A 16,633-nucleotide genomic window follows, 5' to 3' on the forward strand; every position below is an offset into this window, starting at 1 on the left:
CACTCCTTTGTGTTGTAAAGAAAATTATCTTCCAACAATTATTGGAAGTAAACCACAAAGGCAGAAGAGGAAAAGTTTTAGAACTCTTCCTTATGTCAAAAGTGGAAGAAGTTCTTGGAAACCAAGAACAGTTTGGTCAAGACAAAATGCCAGATCTTACAAAATTGTTCAAAGAAGTGGACCATCAAGAGTAGGATATCATCTTAAGCATCGAGTACATCTCGAAGCACAAGAAGAACACCTACAAAGAAAACTTTCAGAAGAGTTCACACTCGAACTAATGAAAGTTTAAGGATTGTAACCGCTGGATATGTGGAGCATGAGGTCATATCTCAACCAACTGTCCAGAAAATGAAAAAGAAGTATTAAACGCTTCGATCCAACCCCAGATATTGAAGAAGCGGTTTATTATCAAGATATTATTCAAGTATACCGATTTGAGGATATTGCTTGAAGAGAAAGTATATATGAAGAAGAGGAAGTCTTAAGTCAGGAAGGATCTTATGAAACAGAATCAAAATCTGACTGAAAATAATGTGTTTTGACATGAAACACATGAAGATTTATCTGGTTTCTTTAGTCAGACAACAATATCCCATAACATGATCAAAGGATCATGAGAGAAAATCCTAGTCTTCAGAGATATCAGAGATTCTCTGCAGGACATGTAGAGAAATTCTTAGGAAGTCTTGGCCTAAGAAATAGAAAGCATCATCTAATCTATAAAGTTTCTAGAAGGGAAATGACAATTCCAATGGAACTTATAGGAAATAGAATCGAGATGCAACTAATTCCTTCTGAAGAAATTAAGGAGAAATTACAAAAACTCGAGATCGAAGTAGCACGAACCATGTCCTGGATTGATATCAGAGACATCCAGATTATGATAAAAGCTATTTTTAAAGAATAAATAGATTCACCTATTGATATCGCTATATGTGATAAACAAATAGGTAACCTTCAAGATTCAGTACTGAGAACAATCTCATGAAATCTCTGTGCAGGAAAAATTGTAGGAGTAATTTATCTAAGAATTGCTTAAAACCTGGCAGATCGATATTTCAACCGAACTTTGACGTTACATCATAACTTAAAAGAAAAAAAGCTGATGAAAGAGGGTAGTAGACCATACTCTATTATCTATAAAATTTCATATGGTCTATCTAATATACATTATTCAGAATTGTTTATTATAAATGAGTTTATTGAAATACCTGAGATACTTGAAAAGTGACTTAGGTAATTTATCCAGAAAGAATTGATTTTCCCTTAATACAGGAAACAGATATCCAAATACAAGACAAACCGGTTCTACAGATAAATCAAAGTCTTAGATTGGAATCAAGAAGACTATCTTTTCAAGGAGATAGAATAACGAGCTATAGGTGGGAGAAAACATCTGTCCAAGAAACCCAATAGGCACTAAAAATCTTTTCGAAAATAGGAAAACTTAGATGTCTCGAAGGGTGGAAAAAATTAGAAATGGTATTTGATATTACGAAACAAAGGAATCAATTTCCTTGTAATACCATATACTATTTAGAACAACTTATGATAGGAACTTACCAAAGAATGATCAATATCGGAGAATTGGAAGTTCATATCAAAGGAATTCCAAGAAAAGAACCAGATCGATTGGTTCTTGGGCTAGAGTTTCTTTAGGAACATAAACCTTGGAAACGTCTAGAATATGGAATAGAGTTTATGGCTGAGGAACAAATGTGGAAAATTCAATGACCACAAGCTCATTCTCGATATACATTCCAGTAAGAATGTTATACGAACAATATAAGGCAGAATATTTTGCTGCTTATATTGATTCAGGCGCTCGAATCTGTACAGCAAAAGAGGAGTTTTTCCAAATAATTTGGAAAAAAATTTACCTAAGATGGCTGGAAGAGATTTCTCTTAAAGGATTTTAATCTTATGTAAAGGGATTAAAATGACAGAAATCGTGATTGGAGGTGCTGGACAAACACCTTAGTATACGGTAAAACACCGCCAATTTATTTTCATGATACAAGAGCTGACATTTTGTTCGAAAATAATTTCTTGCAAATGTTTAAGTCCTATACGCAAGAAAATGAGACTAGACTATTAGTGTTTACAATACCTTGTACTCACAAAATCATAGTCCAGAGACAAAGAGAGGCATTTTACGGAAAATTGTCAATTCAGTTTTGCAGCAAGCATGGTGATGAATGAAAACTTCTGAACTGAAAAATGAAGAATTCTAGATGGTTTGGAGAAACAATGCTCCAATTAAGAGTAGATAAGAAGCTCCAATCAGAAGAAATAGAATGTCTCAAGATATCTCTACATCAGAATGATGTAGAGTTTGAATCAAGGGTATCATTAGAAGATGCCAAGAAGAGGATCAAAGAAAATTACAAGGAAGATCCCTTGACATGGTGGGATAAAAATCAACTCAAAGCCTGCCTTAAAATTAAGGAAGGTAAAGAGTATGAATATGTCTGATGCAAGCATATCCTGATGAACATAGTTGATCAAGGGGATATGCAAATTATAATCAAGGAACATCTGGACATGGTCTTGATCAAAGCAGGAATTTCACCATACTGAATCCCATGATTTCTTGTAAGAAATCACGGTGAGATAAAAAGGAACCCAGACTAGTTATTAATTACCAAGAAATTAATAAGATTCTGAAGTTTGATGGGTATCTAGTAGAGAACATCTAATTAGTTGCATACGTAATGCAAAGATATTCTCTAAATTTGATTGTAAGTCTGAGTTTTATCAAATTCGAATGCAGGAAGAAAGCAAGAAATTCACAGCTTTCTCCATATCACAAGGACATTATATTTGGGAATTATTACCAATGAGATTGGCTAATTCACCCAGATATTTCAAAGGAAAATGGATAATCTCTTTAAATATTATTTTAAATTTATGTTTGTCTATATTGATGATGTTTTAATCGCATCTAAAAATATGGAGGAACATATTAAGCATTTAGAAAAGGACTGGTTTTATTTGAAAAGAAAGCAGTCATTGACACAAAAAAGATTGAATTCCTCGAAATAGAAATCGATGAGTCTGGAATAATTTTGCAGGATCATATAGTAGAAAAAGTGCAAAATTTTCCAAACGAGCTAAAAGAAAATAAACAACTTCAAAGTTTTCTAGGAGTTGTTAATTTCGATGAGATGTTAATTAAAAAACTAGCAAAATACAGGAAAGTGTTCAGTTCATTATTGAAAAAAGATGCAAAATTTATATGGACGAAATAACACACCTAGAGACTTAGCCAACTCAAGGAGATTTGTAAAAATCTTCCAAAAATGGTTATTCCCCATGATGAAGATGATATGGTATCATATACAGATGCCAGTGTTCGTCGGTGGGCGGCAGTTTTAACCAAGCTGACACCATAAGGAGAACAGCCATGCAGATATTGCAGTGGACTTTTCTCGGATGCAGAATCCATAAGATGACATATCAACGAAAAAGAATTTTAAGCAGTAAAAAGGTCAAATGCAATAACATGGGACATTTTTCGGACATGTTTGGTATTAAGTAGAGTAATGATGGGGGTTTGGGTGGAGATAGATGCCGTGACACCACAGGGAAAGGTCCAGGTTGGGTACTCGACCAAAAGATGGAAAAGGCTTTGATGAGGCATCATTTTAATATAATTTTGGCATGAGAGCGGGTGGGGCTAAGGATATATGTGCTGTAAATGAGGAAGTAATAGAAAATAAGCACATTGTGCTAGAGCAAGTTAATTCACCCATTGTGGGAGAAAATTTGAGTAAAAATGCAAATGATGGGTTTGGCTAATCATGAGTTTGAAGTTAACAGAGACTATGCTTCCATTGAGGAAAAATATGTGAAGGAGATTGATAATGATTGGTTCAATATTGATAGTAAAGAATTAGAGGACGTGTTGTCTTGTATGGAAACCCAAGATAAGGAGGAATGGAAAACTGTGAAAAAAAAAAGAGGTTCAAGAATAGTGGTTCGAGTTCTACGAAGACGGAATATGTTCCTATCCATCCTAGAACAAAGTTACAATTAAAGAGAGGAGGTTTTAAATTTATGAAAAAAAGGATGGTGAGGCACGGCTATTCAAAACAGCCTTTGGTTCTCCATGAATATATCTTGTTGGAAGATTAGAGGTTTTAACAAGCCTCTCAAGCAAAAGAGTATACAAGCTTGGGTGAAATTACACAAGTTAGACATTCTTTGTCTATTGGAAACTAAATTGGATGTGGAAGCTATGACTAAAGCTATGAGATTACGATTCTCAAGTATGATGTGTTTGAATAATTCTGCATTTCATGATAAAACTCGTATTTTATTACTATGGAATGAGTGTGCGGTCAATATTTCTCTTATTCATATGAATGATGAGTTGTTTTTTTAAAAACCTCATCTATATTCTTGGCTACCTTTGTTTATGGATTGAATTCTAAAGCAAATCGAAAACCTCTTTGGAACTCACTTATATGTTTGGGGAGGGGTATTTTGGAACCTTGGATAATCTTGGAGGGATTTTAATAGCTACTTAACTCCCGAGGATAAAAAAACGGGATCTTATTAAGAATCATGAGACTGCGGATTTTGAATAGTGCATTGCTCAATTGGAATTGTTTGATTTGCATAGTGTGGGTTGCTTCTTTGCGTGGATGAAATGTATGCTCTAAATTAGATAGAGTTATGGTTAACAATGCGTGGATATTGCATAATGTTAATGCTTTTGCGGAATATACATCCTCTGGTTGTATCTCTAATCACTCTTGCTATATTATTACATTGGATAATGAGGTGGTGGAAAAACGTAAGAACTTTAATTTTTCAATATGTGGACTCTACATGACCAATTTGCAGACTTGGTGAGAAATAATTGGGTCAATGATTGAGAAGGCACGACACAATTTCCGTAAAAGCAAAAATTTAGCAAAATCAAGATACCATTACAAAGGCTTAATAAGCTCCACTTTAGCCATATCTCTAGCCGAGCTAAACTGGCTAAGGATGAATTGGAAGAAGTACAAAAGTGAGTATTGACGGGGGTAGTACTCTAAAGGATATCAAGAGATTGAGGGATCGTGCTGAGATGTTAATAGAGGTATAAAGGTTTTTTTTTCGCGCAAAAAGCTAAAGGAGATTTTCTGAAGATTGGGGACCGATTTTCAAAAAAATTTCACGACCATATAATTAGGAACAACAAACTATCACTAAAACTGATGGTTGTGTCACATCTAACAAAGGGGATATTATTGTAGAATTTGTAAGTTACCATAAAATACTATTAGGCTCGACTGTGAACAGAACTCCGATGAATATTGGGGAGAGGGGCACCAGGGCTATAGTTCTGCACCAGTTGAAGAATAGCCTTATAAGTTCAGTCACTGTTGAAGAAATTAAGAATGCATTGTTCGATATTGACGATGACAAGTCACCAGGGCTGGATGGGTTTAAATATCTCTTTTTAAGAAGTCGTGGGATATAATCGGGGTTGATGTTGTGAATGCGGTACTTGAGTTATTCCGATGTGGTAAGCTCTTAAAACAGTGGAATCAAGATTTTGTTGCTCTTTTACCAAAATATGTGCATGCTAACTCTGTCACCGACTATCGAACAATTTCTTGTTGTATAGTTGTTTATAATATAATTATTATGATTCTGGTTAATAGATTATTTGTGATTATAGGGGAGACTGTGGATGAGGCACAAACTGCGTTCATTAAAGGTTGTTCGTTTGTGGATAATATTCATCTTGCTCAGAAACTCTTCCGGAAGTATAATAGAATATGAACTTTGGATAGATGTATTTTGAAAGTGGACTTGATGAAGGCATATGACACCGTTCATTGAGATTTTTTCAGAGAAGCTATAATGGTTCTGGATTTTCCGGATACATTTATTCAGTGGACTGTGGAATGTGTTACTACCACATCATTTTCTGTTTCAATAAATGGATAGTTTCATGGATTTTTCAGAGATCAGCATGGACTAAGGCAAGGAGATCCACTATCGCCGTAACTATTTGCTATTTGTTTGGAAATGTTGTCTAGATAATTGAAAATAGTAGTTTCCTCATTGGATTTCAAATTCCACCCAAAGTTTGTGTAGCTCAGCAGCATGCACTTGGCTTATGCTGATGATTTACTACTCCAGTCTCGAGGTGGTGTTGTTAATGTGGCCATTATGTTAAAGTGTCTTAATGCTTTTAGAAGTATGGCTGGGCTTCTTGCTAATCTGCTTAAATCTAATTTATATATTGCGGGTGTGATGGATGATGTTGCGTATTTTCTGCTCCCAAGCGCATGGTCGTCAAGTTTTAATATATGAGCGTAAAATATTGTTCCCACGAGGAGTGTATTAATAAACATATACCAGTGCTTGTAATTATAATATTCAAGATTTTATCTTGGAGAATCAATAAAAAGTTTGGTATGTTTAACACGAATTACTTGAAAATAAATAGTGATCGAATCACTGAATTGAGAAAATATCTAGAGAAGTGATTTCACTAAGTTTTCACGATAATTATTACTGGTTGAGTTTATATTCATGAATTCCAATGATTTAATAGCCAATAACACTTAATTATTTTATTCTCCTTCGCCAAGTAACGAATAAATTGTATCATTCAAATTTCATCCAAACATTCATAATAAGAATCTAAGTTTAAATGATAAATGCAAACGATGTTCTTATCTAGGCCTCACTAAAGTTATATGTCTTATGAACAATATAACCATTCAACGATGTGTCTATAATGATCTATAATCCTAGTCCCTCTCTCGAGTTGTAGAATTACTCAGACAACGAACAATTTATGACCAGTAAACTGAAGTCGAATAAACACAATTAAACAAAAGGAATTCAATCATATAAACAACCGAGTCAGAATTATCGTATTCACAAAGCTACGTCATCCTCTATACTGGAAAAGTTTGTTCATAACGGAATCTAAACAAAAATTGCGCATGTTCGATAGTTTAGACATCTCAACACAAGAAATAAAAAGGTAAAAAATAGACGGCAAATCAAAAGTGGCGCCTCTGTCCCCAGATTCGTCGTTCTTCGTCTTCGTGATCAATCTTTGTGCTCCAGATCGTCTTCAACGTGTTCTTTGCGTCTTCTCTCAACTTTTCTCCCCAAAAAACGACTGTTCTTTTTTACGAACCCATCTTCTTTTTTTTTTATCTTTTCATACGGTCCTGTAGATTAAAGCCCATTTGATGAGTCCCCGCATGTGCTAGCGCTGCGGCACTGGCGCCCGTGTTTAGGTGGTGTGGCGCCACAGCGCTTGATGGTCAGCTTCTAGGAGCTTGTATCTCGGCATTTTAGCACCGCATCATTTGATGGTTAGCGCCGCGGTGCTTGTTCTGGCCCTTGAAGTCCTAGCACTGCAGCGCTTGATCATTGGCATTGCGGCTCTTTTCCATCAGCATTTCACGTTCAAGAACACCTCTAATCGCCATCAACCATCCAATAGTTGTTTATCTTTTGCACGACACGAAAACAAAAAATTCCAAGCCTAATTTTGTCCGAAACTAGCATAATTCAAATGGATTCTCATATAAATTAAGTACAATTTTGCACTTATCAAATCTTCCAAACTTAAACTTTTGCTAGTCCCGAGAAAAATAAAAATAAAAATGAATAAGAACTCAGTCAAGAATTAATGCTAACAAATATAAGTCATGGATATGCAGACGTTGATCTTGGCCTCCGACTTATCAATGTTCATTTACCCAATCGAATGTTCAAATAGATTTACAACACCCATTCGCATTATGAACTCAAGAATTCTTCAACTCAGTTCAACCCACACTTCATTAGAATGAAAATTCACTTACACAGATCACAGAGGACTTTATTGGTAATTATTTGGCTCACAAGATATTCAACACAAATATACGAAAAATGATGTCACACAATGAGATGATTACATGCAAATGATTCAAATCCATACTTGCTAATCATGTTTCTCAGATATCCATAAGCTTGACTTGAACAACTTTTCTCCACTAGTATATTGGATAAATGTGACAAGGTTAATAGGTCTTAAGAAATATTTGAATTTTTATCATTTTCACTCATCATTCATTTTTCTTTCATTTATCATCCACTTATTGTCTTCTCATCATCTGTTTTTGATTCATTCTTTTCATAGTTTCTTCCTTTTTGTTTCTTTTCAACTCCTTTATACACATTTGTTTTTTTTCTTTTTCTTTCCAAGGAGTAGTTGAATCATTTCAATAGCAATGAACTTATTTATATCAAAATTAGGTAGGATAGTAAGTGTATAAACTTCATTTGATGGTTGTTGTGGGTAATAGAACATATACAAGTGGAGGCTAATTGTATGTCATTGTCACCACTTGATTTTTAGTAAGCTCAAATGTGACACTAGAGATATTTCATTTTCATTTGGTAGGCTCGAAGGCTCAAACGGTTCCAAAGATTTCCTCAATCATTCATATGTCACATATTATCCGTATTTCGCCTCGAAAAGTGTTCAAGCAAGTTCTAAATTAGCCTCAATCCATTAGTTATCTTATACAAACCAATCACATCCACTGTTCAACCAAAATGATATATGAGGTAGGCACACAAAAAATTCAAGCATCTCAAACTACTTGAGGCTCAATGGGCTAACAATCGATAATAAACAATGAAAACATATCCAAATATATTTAAAAAATTACCTAGATCATGTCTGTGTTTGCAAAATTGTCAGTCAATGTCATGCGAGAATCACTAAAAATCAAGATCTCCATTGTCTAATTAACATCACAGGTATGTAAATTGTCTCTAAGCATTGATATTATCAACAAACTTGATAGTGCAAAAGATATATGACTCCCAAGTTATTATGAACACATATATGCTTCAGAACCATGATTTCGTTTTCATCATCAGCCACACAATGACTTATCCATGACTCTTTTCTAACGACTCTAGCATGTAACAATGAAAATGATTCTTTTTTTCAAAACCAACACGACTCGACTAGACTCCCCACGATATTAAAACAATTTAACTAATGTGCAGAAAATAACTAATCATGCAGTCCTGAAAACGAATTACCTTATCTCTAACTCAAACAAGGCACTTAAACAAGTCAAACAAGCAAAGCAAAGTTAACAAACCCCCTCAAAATTAAATACGTGCATTGTCCCCAATGTACAATAATAAACAAAGAGAAACATGCGATCACGTACCTCATACAGCTCGTTGTCCTCGTCTGACAGCTCAACCTCCTCATCTTTTTCATACTCGGCATCATCCTCAATGGGTCGGTGTGAAAATGATGGCGGGGACGGAAATGGATCATCTGAGGCACTGGTCACATGGAAGCGCCGTGCAAGTACACGAGTAAAATCATGCATGTAATCCATGTGCTCGCGTGTGATCCGCCACTGTCTCCTCATCATATGCTCTAGATCATGAAGACGCTCGTGGGCGGTCTGTCCTCTCCCGGTCCTTGTCTGTTGTGCGTGTGGTGCCTGTGGTGTGGGCTGTGGCTGTGCTCCACTCTCTGAAGCCTCGCCCGGACCACTATCAATCTGTGCTCTACTCCATGATTCGATGAGTCTAATCAAAAATATAATTTCTGACATTCTAATGATCAATTATTGATACATAGAATGAGAAAAATTATGGTAAGCCCGAATAAAAGATTATGTCCTGATTCACAATGAGTTGTGAACCCACGGCTAGCTATATCCCTGAACCATTGAGGGTCACACAAGCACTGGATCATTTTATTCCCGTTGAGAGAATAAATTCAAGTAGTTGAATTTGTATAAAATTATGATATAGTAAATTCAAAAAGTTGAATTTATGATAATTAAATTTTGAGAAAAAATATTTAAAAAATTTATGAGATAGTAAATTCAAGAAGTTGAATTTATGAATTTATCAAATTTGGAGAGAATAAATTCAAGGAATTGAATTTATAAGATTTGAGAATTTAAATTATTAAACTAAAAAGTTGAGTTTATTAAATATTAAATTAAATATAGTGAGGAATATGTTTAATGAGCTTGTAGAATTATAAGTCCAACATACTAAATAATTAAAGTCCTTAATGGACTTTGATTAGTTAATTAAACTAGTTGGACTAGTCCAATAAATTAATCAAGCTCATTAAAGTTAATTAAGAGGCTCAGATATTATATTATGGTAATTAGGTCATGAAGGCTTTATTTAAGTAGGAGACTTAAACACTAGCCTCTACACAACCACAAGTTTCGAAAAAAAGGCCTCCTCCCTCTCCTCAAGTATTCGGCCATCCTCTTTGAAAAAGGGGTTGACGTGTCTCTCTGTTTTTGCTCTCCAAGGTTGAAAGTTCTTCCATATATTCTAGTGTTATTTGGAAGAGAAACTAATCTTCTACTCGTGAACCTGATTCGAAGATTGAAGAAAGGAGGCTTGAAGAACGCACGTATGATTTACAACGAGAGCTACGTTCGCTTATACCGGCGTAGTTGGAGTCAAGTGGAAAATTCACTAGACGTATATAATAAACATCCTACATATGTTTATTCGTTTAAAACCATACGAGTGTTCAAACAATATCTTAAATGTCAAAATCTAAAAAAATTTAAAACTTTTGCTGCGTTTGGGCATGAGAAAATACGATTCACAATAGAATGAGTGTAGTATTGTTGATCGAGAAAATTGGTGTGGGAGATGAGAATTTGTGTTAGTGGCCATAACTGTGGCTTCATTTGATTCAGCCATGGTTGAGTATTTGGATTGAAAAAAAAAAAAAAAAACTTAGGACAAAAGAAATTTAGGACATGATTGGTACGGAGAGAATGAAATATGCACTCTTAACCTCGTTCTCATCTCCATCCTTGGATCTCTCTTGGAATGTGAATAGACATTCCTACTATTATGTTGGGTTTATCTATTCTCATCCTCAAAACTTTGCAATTTAATTTTCAAATAGGAAAGTTTTCTATTGTTTATTTTTCATATTTATTATTGAATGTTTTTGTCGATATATTCTATATTTTTATTTTTCAAATTTTTTAATAATAGAAATTTTATCTTGTTTATAAACAATTATAATAAATTAATACTAATAGTAAATAAATATCACAAATAAGTAGCAATAATAATAATAATAATAATATTATTATTATTTGATTGATACCAATCACATGAATAAAATAAATTTCTTATTTCATTCAAACGTATGAATCATGCCCTTAATATACTTAGGACTATGATACCATAAACGAGAAACAAAAATATGGACTGTGTCTATTAAATTCTGTGTTGTACATTTCTTTATATACAGTGGTGATTAAATATATAAAATGAAAACCAATCTTAGATATACAAATAAAGCAAAAACTTATGTGAGACGGTCTCACGGTCGTATTTTGTGAGACGGATATCTTATTTGGGTCATCCATGAAAAATTATTACTTTTTATGGTAAGAGCATTACTTTTTAAAGTGAATATCGGTAGGGTTGACCTGTCTCACATATAAAGATTCGTGAGACCGTCTCACAAGAGATCTACTCTACAAATAATTGAATGTAAATATCGCATAATAAATTCAAAATAAAGTTGCTATAATCAGTATATTCGCAACCAAGAATCTGCCATGAACTGTGAGAGAATTATGGCTTTAAATAAAGAGTAATAGATGGTGTGGACTTATCAATATGAATGTAGATAATTTGAAAAGTTTTTTTTTTAAAAAAAAAAATGATCTTTGATTCTCTATTTAGTGTTGTTTGTTGGCTGAGACAAGTTGTTTCAATATGTGAGACGTTTTTTTGGTTAAAAAATCTGAATAAAATCATTAAAGAACACCATTGGATTGTAATGGACGCAGAAAATTTGAGAAAAGTTCACAACATTTGTGAAACAGGACTCCCAGCACCTAGGTGCCTCCAACGTGCATGAGCAAATGCAGGGACGTAGCAAGGAATTTTTTTTATCTTGGGCTGAGATGCATACTATAATCATACAATTATTGTCCTAAAAAATGAAAAACAAACTATGCATCAACGAAATAGGCTGAAAGAAATGGGTTAAAGTGGCCTAAAAAAATAGGTTGAAAGAAATGGGCTAAAGTGGGCTCAAAAAATTTACTAAGAATGCAAAAAATTAATACAAAAAAACCCAATACATATTACTACTTTGGGCCAAAATTTAGCTGAAAGAAATGAGCTAAAGTAGGCTCAAAAAATTTACTAAGAAGGCTAAAATTTAATACAAAAAAAAAACCCAATACATATTACTACTTTGGGCCAAAATTTTAGCCTGGGCCCTTTGGGGTGGCTCCGTCACTGGGCAAATGCCCAGGTAGAATCAACCTTCTCTAATACCTGATAATTTCTAAGGCAATTTGTAATGCCCGAGAATTAATCACGGTAATTAACTAGGATGGATTGTAATTTCATGTGATCAGGAAGGGATTAATCGGGACACCGAGAAATGTATTCAGAAATAAAATTATGAAAGATATGAGCATGCAACACCGCACCCGCGGCCTAGGAAGCACCGCACCCGCGGTGCATGGACAGTAAGTTGGCCAAGATTTCGTGGCTACACCGCACCCGCGGTGCTGTAGAGACCGCACACGCGGTACTAACGCGACCGCACCCGCGGTCATGGTTTCTGGAAAATGGATAGGACTGCCGAGAGCTGAGCGCACCCGCGGTCCGGAATGTAGCGCACCCGCGGTGCTGCTTGTTGTGCGGAAATTGTGCCACCTCGCCGTTTGCATGCACTGATATATATATATAGCGGTATTCCTTCGAAAATTCAGTAAGAATCGAGAAAAGGTCTGAGGGAAGTTTACGAAATCCTTACGCCTTTATATTTCAATCCGTCCGTCTGATTTTAAATCCGACTTCGGTATCGAGTTCCTAGCGACGTAGGCTACAACTTGACGTAAGTTTTGCTACGTTTTGACATGCTTTGAAATTATGCTATTGTCAGAATTGAATGGAACTCATGTATGTTGTTCTTGACATGTTAGACATCATAGAATTGAAGCAGATTGAGAAACAGACTGATTATGGGATTGTTATGAATTTTTAGGGTATATTGATTTATACCGGACAGATTCGAATTGTAATTGGACTATGGATTGTATCAGATATGGGTTATGGATTGTAACTAGTATCTGAGGATGTTGTATTGACGGGAATACTGAAATTGTACCATTATACCGTTGATTTTGAATTAAATCCAGACTGATCGGATTGTTATTGATTCGAATGGTATATTGATATGAGATTGTTGGTATTGTCATTGCCAGACAGGCTGTGAGTTCAGGATTCGACTGAGCCGGAGACCGACGAAAGAAAGGTATAAGTCAATGTGGTATTGGGAGATCGACTTGAGTCAGCTTGGACTTGAGTTTCCCTAAATCACATACTTTACTTTATTGCATTGATATTTGCATGGATTGAATAATATACTTGTTCTCTTGATTTTAGATGACAGGTATTAGACGATTTATCTTGTGACAGAAGTGCCTGATAGTGGTGGAATCGCCACGGGCACATTGCACGATGTCTCAAGATAGGATTTTAGCGATTGAGTTACAGTCCATGACGGATAGGTCAGGACACCGGATGTTTCGTTATATCGAGTAATAGGAAATGGGAATTCGTCTATTACGGAATTCGATATAGGAATACCATATATGGTTATATCGAGTAATAGGAACACGGTTCCTTCTATTACGGAATTCGATATAGGAACACCACATCTGGAAACCGGGATCCCTAGACTAGGATTGAGTCTAGTCTGAACTGTAGAATTATGTCGACAGATTTCTATTGATTATGTTTCAGATTTTGATACATATATCTGTTACCTGATTACATGCTTTATATTGTTTATATGATTGCATGTTTCATTGATTTATACTGGGATTATATTCTCACCGGAATTATCCGGCTGTTGTCTTGTCTGTATGTGTACATGACGACAGGTGGGACAGGATCAGGGTCCAGGAGATGAAGAGAGAGATCGTGATTAGAGTGGCGGCTCCGGACTTGGACTAGAAATAGGGTTTGAACACTTGACATTAATTGTTAAACCTTAGCTTAGTTGAATGTATGCAGTACAGGACTTGTATTGTATTTTATATACTGAGATGTATATATGTTTGTATGTCACTACGTTCCGCATTTTAAAAAGAAAAAAAAATTTAGACCCTGTTTTATAATTGATTAATTAGTCCCAATGATGATTAAGAACTTGATTAGCGTCCGGGTCCCCACAACAGGTGGTATCAGAGCGATATGTTCCTTGAGATTGAGAGAGGAGCTAGTGAGCGGGGTAGATTGAGATTTTCTTTCCTGCTTTTGATTGCTAGCATGATTTACTGCTTTATAATGCATGTTTATCTGTTTATCTGAGTTGATTTGAAAACATGTATTATTGAGAACGAATCAGAACCGATTCTGGATCAGCAGTAAGATGATCGGAGGAGAACTGAAATAGAACTTTGGGTTGGGATTGCTAATCCTTTTGATTTCAGATATGCCTCCGAGAAGAATGCCAGAACAAGGGAGTACCTCGAATCCTCCCATGGATGTGACACCTACAGCAATGGAGAAATTGCTGAAAAGATTTCAGTCATTTCAGCCACTGACTTTGAAAGGTACGGAGAACTCCGTGGAATGTGAAAGTTGGTTGGACGATATTGAATCGTTGTTTGAATCTTTGGAGTACACTGAGGAAAAGAGGGTGAAACTGATAATACACCAGTTGCATGACGTTGCTAAACACTGGTGGATCACGACTAGAAGGGCATTGGAACAACGAGGTACGGCCATTACCTGGAATGTGTTTAAGTCTGAATTTTATCTGCGGTTATTCCCAGTATCTTATAGGAAGGACAAGGGAGCCGAGTTTGCAAACTTGAGACAAGGCCAGTTAAACATTGAGGATTATGTGGCTAAGTTCTCTACACTGTTGAAATTTGCTCCCCACGTAGCTGAACACGATGAGGCCGTCGCGGACCAGTTTATAAATGGCTGAATCCAGAAATATTTACTTTGGTGAATACCGGGAGGCCAAACAATTTCACCGATGCCTTGAACCAAGCCAAGGGAGCTGAAGCAGGTCTGATGAGACAGAGAGAGGCTTCGTTTGTACTTCCAGTATCGGGACAGCAACAACCACCTCCTCGATTTGAAGGTGGTAACAGCAGTAGCAGGAAGAGAGATTTCTTGAGGGCTAGAGGGAAGCAATTCAAGAAATCTGGTACTATTTCGTCCAGTTCGAGTGGCTCTAGACAGATTAGTCAGGGCCAGAGCTATCGATGGGCATACGATTGAATTAGACTGTATTGTGCTTGGTTTATCCGATTTTGATTGTATTGTCGGTATCGATATGTTGACCAAGTACCGAGCTACAGTTGATTGTTTCCACAAGATAGTTCGATTCAGACCTGAGTTGGCTGAGGAGTGGAAATTTTATGGTAAGGGTTCTCGTGCTAGAATTCCTTTGATATCTGCAATGAATATGACACGATTATGGCAGAAAGGAACGGATGGATTCCTGGTATATTCAGTTGACTTACTGAAATCGAGCCCATCATTGGTGGATTTGTCAGTGGTGTGTGAGTTTGCTGATGTCTTTCCAGATGAGATTCCTGGATTACCTCCGATTCGAGAAATAGACTTCAGCATTGAGTTAATGCCAGGAACAGTTCCGATTTCTAGGGCTCCATACAGGATGGCACCGATCGAATTGAAAGAACTGAAAGAACAGTTGGAGGATTTACTGGCCAAGGGGTATATCAGACCGAGTGTATCTCCTTGGGGTGCTCCAGTACTGTTCGTGAGAAAGAAAGACGGGTCGATGAGACTTTGTATCGACTACCGGCAACTGAACAAGGCAACGGTAAAGAATAAATACCCATTGCCTCGCATTGATGATTTATTTGATCAGTTGCAAGGTTCATCTGTATATTCCAAGATCGATCTGAGATCTGGATACCATCAACTGAGAGTCAGGGATTCTGATATCTCTAAGACAGCATTCAGAACCAGGTATGGACACTATGAGTTTATTGTCATGCCTTTTGGTTTGACGAATGCACCGGCGGTATTTATGGGATTGATGAACCGCGTCTTTCAGAAATACTTGGATGATTTTGTTATCATATTCATTGATGATATATTGATTTATTCAAAGAATATGATTGATCATGCTAATCATCTGAGGACTGTGTCGAGAATTTTGAGGGCAGAGAAACTGTATGCTAAATTGTCGAAATGCGAGTTTTGGCTGAAACAAGTTGTGTTTTTGGGTCACATTATATCGGGAGACGGTATATCAGTTGATCCCAGTAAGGTTGAAGCCGTGATTAGTTGGCCGAGACCTACATCTGTGCCGGAGATTCGCAGTTTTATGGGTTTGGCAGGATATTATCGTCGATTCATTAAAGATTTTTCGAGTATTGCCAAACCGATTACGCAGTTAACCCAAAAGAATGCTCCGTTTTTTGGTCAGAAGACTGTGAATCCAGTTTTCTGGAATTGAAAAAGAGATTGACCAGTGCGCCTGTGTTAACGATTCCTTCAGGTACTGGTGACTTTGTTGTTTATTGTGATGCATCTCACCGAGGATTGGGTTGTGTTTTAATGCAGCGGG

Source organism: Primulina eburnea, chromosome 3, assembly GCF_022965805.1.
Source record: "Primulina eburnea isolate SZY01 chromosome 3, ASM2296580v1, whole genome shotgun sequence".
Classification (NCBI taxonomy): Eukaryota; Viridiplantae; Streptophyta; class Magnoliopsida; order Lamiales; family Gesneriaceae; genus Primulina; species Primulina eburnea.